We start from the raw sequence: 7,589 nt of genomic DNA on the forward strand, positions 1-7,589 counted from the left end.
AAGAAAGTAATTATCACTTGATCTGCATCTCTGCCCTAATTTATTTACTCTGGAAACGGGTCTACTGGAGAAAGCAGTTTACAAGTGACTTGAAAGAAGCTGGGTAAAGCCTGAACTGAAAACAGCTGATCTGGAAATAAAGTCATCTTAGAAACCAATCAGAATGGGAATCAAAAGAACTCCCACAGAACATGGAAACAAAACCTCTTGTTATTGTGCAATATAATAGAGAAGTCCTACCTTTGCCCCAACCTACTTTTTAATGGGCTTGGCCATTCAGAAGACATGGTAGTTGCTAATTTTTTTGACAACTGGGAAAATTTGTTTCTGAATCATAATTAGCAGAAACAAAATACTTTCAAAATTAGCAAGCAGCTGTTGGAAAGTTTTTCTAAGGTGAACTCATAACACAAACACATTCACTGAGACAGAATTTGGTGACAGCTATATTGTATGCTCTGTTCAGGATATCTTACAGACTCAATATTTTTGAAAACCTTTATTATTTACAAATGATCAAGCAAATGCACATTAAAAACCACACACAATTAGTTCCTAATTGTTCCTAATCAGCCCTGTCATGTGAACACTTATCTTGTCACTGGCTGTACCATCCTACACTAAACTTGAAAATGCTTCTGTTGGTACAGGTACAGTCCTCATTCAAAGGGGGGAGGAGTTTGCAGAGCAACCACACTATGGGATGTGAAGGCACATGCAGCAGTACCAGGCAACTGTGAAGAGCTATCTATGCCATGAGATTCATACCTGTCCTGCCAAACTGCACCCACCAATACAACCAGATCTCACAAGCTCAACACAAAGAAACTAGTAAGGCCTACTCAGATGTGTGCATTATAAAATCATCTGCACAAGAAAATGTAAAGGGATGATTTTTTTAATATCTGTTGGCAAACAAGGCTTTAATCTGTCACGATGAACTTTTCCAAAGTGTAAACTAATAAAACTAATTTTAAACTTGATTAAATTTTGTAATCTAATTGAATACAAGATTCATTACTTCATAAAAAACATTCCCTGACTGCTGCTGCACTCAAACACTCTCTATCTATGCACATTCTAATATTCTGCAACACTTCAGCTACCACCTTTCAGGGCTTTTAAAATTTTATTTAAAGAGTGAAAATGGGTTTCTAAAGCTCATTTCTCCTAATTGACTCTTTTTATATACAGTCTTTCAAGAGAGAGACAGCCTTCCCTTTTCTCTAAAACCTCAGTAGTCATTCCTCAGCATATATTAAAGCAATAAAACTTTCCATCCAGCTCTAGTTTTTGCTCAGGAGAGAACAAACATGAAATACACGGACAGTGCTGCCTTTCCTTGTGAAGTGCACCTTCAACAACCAGCTCCCAGTTTTTAATGAATACAAAGTAGATACTAAAACATACTAAAACTATACTAAACATACCAAGACTAGCTGGAATTCTCTAGGAAGCCCCAATGACTGGCTTGAAAGCAAAGGGGGGGGAAAAGACTGTTCTGCTATCTTAACCACTTGCAGACTTAAACTTTTTTCATGACTTTTATACAGTACTGAATTTCTCATGACAAGAAATATACTGAGCAAAACAGACTTAAGATATGGAAATTTTATTCCAACGAAAAAAGAGTCTGTCATTTTCAACTGTGTGGTTATGTGCATTAACAGCTCTTTAATATTATCACTATGGTAATAAAGAACAGCAGCAAGTGCGGGATTAGAAAACAAATTGGACACCACTGCCTGCTGATCATGACTCATGATTAATGACTCATGCAAGGTATAATCTTTGAATTATTTTCTTTACAACCATCTCCTACAGTACTGGTCAGTGACCAATACAATTTTTTAATAAAATAAGATTATTTTAATAGTCCAGTCTGACTGAGCTAACCGCTCAAGAAAAGTATGATAGGAACAGCTAGAGCTCTCTCAGTCTAAAGGGATTTCTGCTGATATCTCACAAACAACATCCAGAATTTCAATCAGTGCGGAGCGCTCACAATCCACTGCATGACTGAGATTGATTATTTCTGTATTTTGCAAGAAAGCAGTGAAAGAAAGATGTTGCAGTAATATTTACGATGTTGTAGGACAAGCCAAGAGATATTATTAACACTGAAGTTCTCAGATTTTCTGTTTAGCATAATCACACCCATTTATACATACTTACAGAAATGGAGTCTTGGTCTAATTTTAAAAAGGCAACATGCTATACCCATTAGCCTCTGTAGCAAAGGTAGTTTATGCACAGTTCCTACAATGAAAAAAACCCCAACCTGACAGTATAGGAATAACAGTGGTCAATTAGCATCTTTCATGTTTTAAGTGCTACAGCTTTATACATCACTGGTGACAACTAAGAGAGAAGCCAACAGTATGGACATCAATAGTTGTTCATTCCACAGTTATTTTACCTCTTACATAAAACAACTGTTTAAATCCCATTTGACACTCAGGTGATTTTGTAACACCCTTGCCTGTGGGGTAGCAGGCTGTGGGTTAATATAAACACATCGAGTGCCAGCACTCCAGTACCAAGGACTGACACACATTATGCAAGAGCAGCACATGTATCTACAAGTGCAGTGTATCTACATGCAGACACTCACAGTCTCTGTATTTCTGCGCATGCAGATAATCAGAGGACTTCTGACAGCCTCTGGCAACTAAGTAAAATTCAGACCTTACAATGTTAATAGAACATAGTAATAATAGGGATAACACCAACATGAATGCTCCCTGAGTAGATTCTTTGGGAATCATTATGTCTTGAACAAGGGTATTTGTCCTTGCCATTACCACTACTCTGTTGCAACCCAAATGTCTCCTAACACATGATGTATTAAACACCAACCTCCAGCAATGCTGCCAGCTGCAATTATCACTGAACATTAAGATACCTGGCCAAAGTAAGAGGTAAGGGTTGTAGGTAGCAACTTGCTAGAAGAAAGGGTAGAAGAGCTAAGACAAACCAGAGAACTGAATCTTAGGAGCTGTATGCTCAAACAAGAAGCACTGCACTACACAGCAAGATAAATCAGCAAGTTAAAATACATGAGCAAGGAAAATTCCAGTTCAAAAATGGCGCCTGAATTATTGACACAACTCAGGGAAAAAGAAAACAGGGGAAAAAAAGATGCAGGGATGTGGTTTTCAATACATCAGAGAAATAAGCATGCCCTTTCATCTGGGGCAGGATGTGACAGGTGTGATGTGCAGATATAGGCACTGGGGAAAAAAAACCCCATCAACTGAATTTCTGGGTTTGGATGAAGGTATACTGAGATTAAGCATAACAGAAATAAAGGGTTTCAACAGACAAAGCCCACAAAATAAATCTCAGGGAGGAGAAAATATTCAAACGGTATTAAAAAAACAATTAGGCACTTTTGTGAGACTACCAAAGGCATCAAGGGCGCTTGGTCAAGAAGAAAACCTGACTTAATGAAGACCTTTGGTGGCTGCAATTTCAGCAACAAGCACAGAAGTGCAAAGACAGGGAAGAAAGCTTAGAAGAAGTGAACTGAGGATGATGATGAGATGACTCGCAATTCAACCCTGTGTAGGTGGCTTACCAGTCACCTTCAAAGGCATTCACCTGTCCTAGAGAGCAGTGGCCATGACTGGCAGATGCTTCCACAGGCTCCTGAAGTGGCAAATGAATGGAAAGCAAGTGGTGGCCCAGCATTGAGGGCTGGAACTGACCCTATAGCATGAAAGCAGATGAAAAGACAAAGTGATGGAGAAAACAAAGCATGAAAATAAAAGTTGAAAATGAGTGAAAATAACAACAACCGACTGTAACCCTGGGCAGTGGGCTGGTGGGTGATTATAGGGAATAAAAAAAAAAATAAAAAAAAAAAAAAAAAAAAAAAAAAAAAAAAAAGAAAATAAATGATGATGTTGGACAAAGAGAAGAGATACAAAAACAAAAGGAGGCCAGCTTGGTCTCCCAGTCGAGCCACAGACCCTGCCTACAGACACAAGAAAGTGCAGTAGGGAGGACTCACATGCAGGATTCCTCTGTTGCCAGTTGCTTGTCACCACCCCTCACCTGAAGGTTACAGAGATGTAACCTCCACCTACCTCATCCACTTATCCCTCTCTCTACTTTCCCTCCATGATGCGTGGGTTACGTTAACTTAAACACATTGTCCAACAGGTTCTCCCACTCTAATAATTACCAGATGAAGCAAGCTGAGGGCAGTCACTTCTCCAGCTGGCTTTCTCAAGGCTGGAAAGCAAGCGCAAGCAGATCATGAGCATGCTAAGGGATCAGCAGCAGAAAACCTACTGACAAAACATAATTTGCAAATACAGAAACTTAACAAAGCTGGGGAGCTGAAGAGATTCTGCCTCCCCAACTAGGGGATGGATCCCTCATGCCTTTCTCAAAATGTCATGGCTCTCAAACTTGCTGAACCCTGTTCAAATTTTTAGTGTAATATCTCTGGTACCTGCACTGTAGACAAATTAGATGGGATCAACAGTCCCTCCAGTTGATCAAGTTACTTTAAAAGCCTTATGACTCCTCTAAAAACAGGCTTTAAAAATAGCTGGTATTTTAAAGGACAATTTTTTAGTCTCTGTATTACTGTTGAGAGAACAAAAGATTTGGGCCTGCTACTTTCTAAATGTCAGCATTAGAAACAAAATTTATCCATCCAGAAGCTGAGAACAAGAAGTGAGAACATGTCCAAAGTAACTAATTGAAACAGCATCATATAATGTACATGGGAAATAAAAATTAACTGGGAGAAGAAAAACCTTTTAACACTGTAAGTGAAAAAAAAACCAAAACCTTTGTCCATAGTTTCAGTTTTAAGCTGGCTGACCATTTACTTTACATTTCTGCTTTTATCTTTTTTAAGTTTTAAGCTGGTTGACCATTTACTTTACATTTCTGCTTTTATCTTTTTTTTTTTTTTCTTGTTATTTTCATTGTTTTTCAGCAGCCCAATTCTGGGCATGGCAAACTATGGCTTTCCAAACTATGTGTTCTTTGTCTAGGTTTGTAATTTTTAATGATCCCTGCAGGCTAGAGTTTAGATGTGAATTGTCTTTCTATCCCTAAACAATTACATTCTCTTTTAATCACATTTTAATTATTTTGAAAAAATAGTAAGTAAATCACAAAGAAACATACTGAAGTCCACAGAAAAATAATGGCATTTAAGGATGCAAAACAGCTGACAAAGGAAGCCTTTCCATAAATACAGATGACACTACCTAAAAACATTTGAATTTGGTCCCATGGTGAGTAAAAGATTTTGAGTTTCATAGCAGAGGGCAAGAATCTGTTACCTTCTGCAAAAAGCACTCGGGACCTTTATTTTTTTAATGCTTTGATCCAAAGAGATTCTCTTCACACGTGCCATCAATGGAGCTTTTTAACAGTGACAGAAAACTCTTTTAAGTTCACTGTTCAGTAGGTGTGTTTTAGAGACCTTTAAGAAGAGCAGATGCACAACTTAACAGGAATGGAAACAACCACAACCAACTCATCATTTGCCTTTCAGTCATCAAATCTTGAACCACAAAACCATGAATTCAATTCTAGCTGTAACCACAAATACTGATGCCTTCCCAACGACTGCCTTAAAAAGTGTAACTTTTATAGTCAATAAGTATTCTGAATTCCACTTAATTCCCTGTTCTTTACTATTCTCTCCTTACCACCACTGCCCACAAATGCTCCTGCCGACAGCAACACTAAAAAAACCCATATACCACGATCTGAACCGGCCACGCAGCCACGACTCTCCTGTCCCCCTGTAACAGCAGTGGGAACTAGCAGCACCACACCAGGACTGCCTGTCACCGGCTTCCTTGGCTCCACACACGGAATCCCGGGAAGCAATGGCAACCTCCCTGCGCGGCATCACCGCGGGAAGATGTCAAGACTCAAGGGACCGAGGGGTGGAGGCTACTTCCCCAGGGGACATTTCTTGCTGCTAAGCTGCCATGCCAAAATCCCGAGCAGTGCGCTGTTGCACGTGGTCTGACCTTTTCTGACTCTTTTTTTTTTTTTTTTTTTTTTTTTTTTTTTTTACAAATTGACTTATGCTAAATCAACATCAAGGCTCAGTGCCGAGCAAGGCCGAAGTGGGCGGTGACCGGCTGTCCCCAAAGCGACAGCCGAGCTGTCAGAGCTAAGCGGAAGCACCGCCGGCCTCCCCACACCGATGAGGCCGGCCCCGTTCCCCGCAGAGGCCCCTGTTCCCCCCGAGGGCCGCGGGTGGCCGGGGCAGCGGAGCCCCGCGGCCGGGCACTGACCTGGCCCCGGCACTGACCGGCCCCGGCGCCGGCGGAGCAGCGGAGGCGGGCGGTGCTGCGAGGAAAGGGCCCCGCCGGGAACCGCTGCCGCGGCCTCCGGGCCGGGCCCGCAGCCGCCTGCCCGCGCTCCGGGCCCCGCAGTGTCGGGGCAGCCCGCGCCGAGCAAAGCGCATTAAAAGCCGACTGAGCACCCGGGAGCTGGGGGCTGACGTGGGGCCGGCAGGAGAGGTCTCATACTGCATCCATAGAGGCGTGACCCCAAGCACCGAGAGCTTTGCTTGAATTCAAGCAATTTTGAAGCAGACGATACTTGTCAGCTTCAAGGTTGCTAAGTACTACATAATCAGGTCGTCATTATTGTTGTTTTCTGCACCGATCGCCTCCATCTCTGAAAACCAAGCCCCGTATTTCTATCCAAGTCAGGGTAATTAAAGATCCTCGTTTCTCCGCTGGCTCAGGACAAGGTCTCGCCTCAGGTGAGGATACGAATCCCTGCCGGGAACATCCAGCCTGGCGCAGCGGGGCCCCACCGGCTGTGCCTGGGGGAGCGCAGCAGGCGGCAGAGATGTTAGCTCCCTGTCCACGTCGCCACAAGGAGAGACTTGGGCTCCCCATTTTCCCATCCATCTGTTTTACCTGTCAGCCTAAGTGGGAGCTCTTTTCACCTGTCCTGTTCCTGGCCGCTGTGCCTCTCCGGCTCCAGGTGCCGCTCACCTGTGCCCAGCTCTGGCTGCTGGGACAAAGTGCTGAGCAAGCCGCAAACTACCCTGGCATCAAACTTAATTGTGTAAACTTGAGGCTGGCATAAAATGGCACTGTCACACACAGCCCTGCCCTCGCTTTCGCCAGCAGCCAGATCAAGGGAAATAAATGGTTTCAATGAAGATCACTTAGTGCTTTGCAAATTCAAAACATTATGCAAATATGAGGCAGTCTTTCTGTGTCCTTGTTGAGACGTATACATAAGATGACTCAGTTTTAAGTATGTGTAGCATGGCTGAAATATGTATCTGGAAATACATCTTGTCCATCTTTATTAAAGCTGTTTTTCAACCCAACTGTCAATACAAATGTTCCAAAATTTGCCTTGTTCATTAAAAATTATGTTTGAATATGTAGAGGATTCCAATTATTCATTTATGTGGAGAAAACAAAAGCTTTTCACGCTGAACAGGTACTTTCAATTTTGTGTTGTTCAGAGAATCGAGAATATGACATGGTCCAGTCCTGGGCAGTGCTATTTTTATACAATAGAAGGATACCTGTCCTTTTTACAACACTCTCTGCAACAAGCAGGCTTGCCTCTTA

General features: G+C 42.1%; 1 protein-coding gene across 1 annotated transcript in view; it reads right to left on the minus strand.

The window, feature by feature from the left end:
* The window catches only part of ECHDC1 (ethylmalonyl-CoA decarboxylase 1), a 38,760-nt gene extending 32,412 nt beyond the window's left edge, over positions 1-6,348 (minus strand). The window contains exon 1 of the mRNA XM_041423676.1: positions 6,282-6,348. The gene's annotated coding sequence lies outside the window, so the exon portion shown is untranslated. The remainder of the gene's footprint in view (positions 1-6,281) is intronic.
* Positions 6,349-7,589: the final 1,241 nt, after the last annotated feature.

The sequence above is a fragment of the Onychostruthus taczanowskii genome, unplaced genomic scaffold, assembly GCF_017590055.1.
Source record: "Onychostruthus taczanowskii isolate IOZ18803 unplaced genomic scaffold, ASM1759005v1 scaffold8, whole genome shotgun sequence".
Taxonomy (NCBI): Eukaryota; Metazoa; Chordata; class Aves; order Passeriformes; family Passeridae; genus Onychostruthus; species Onychostruthus taczanowskii.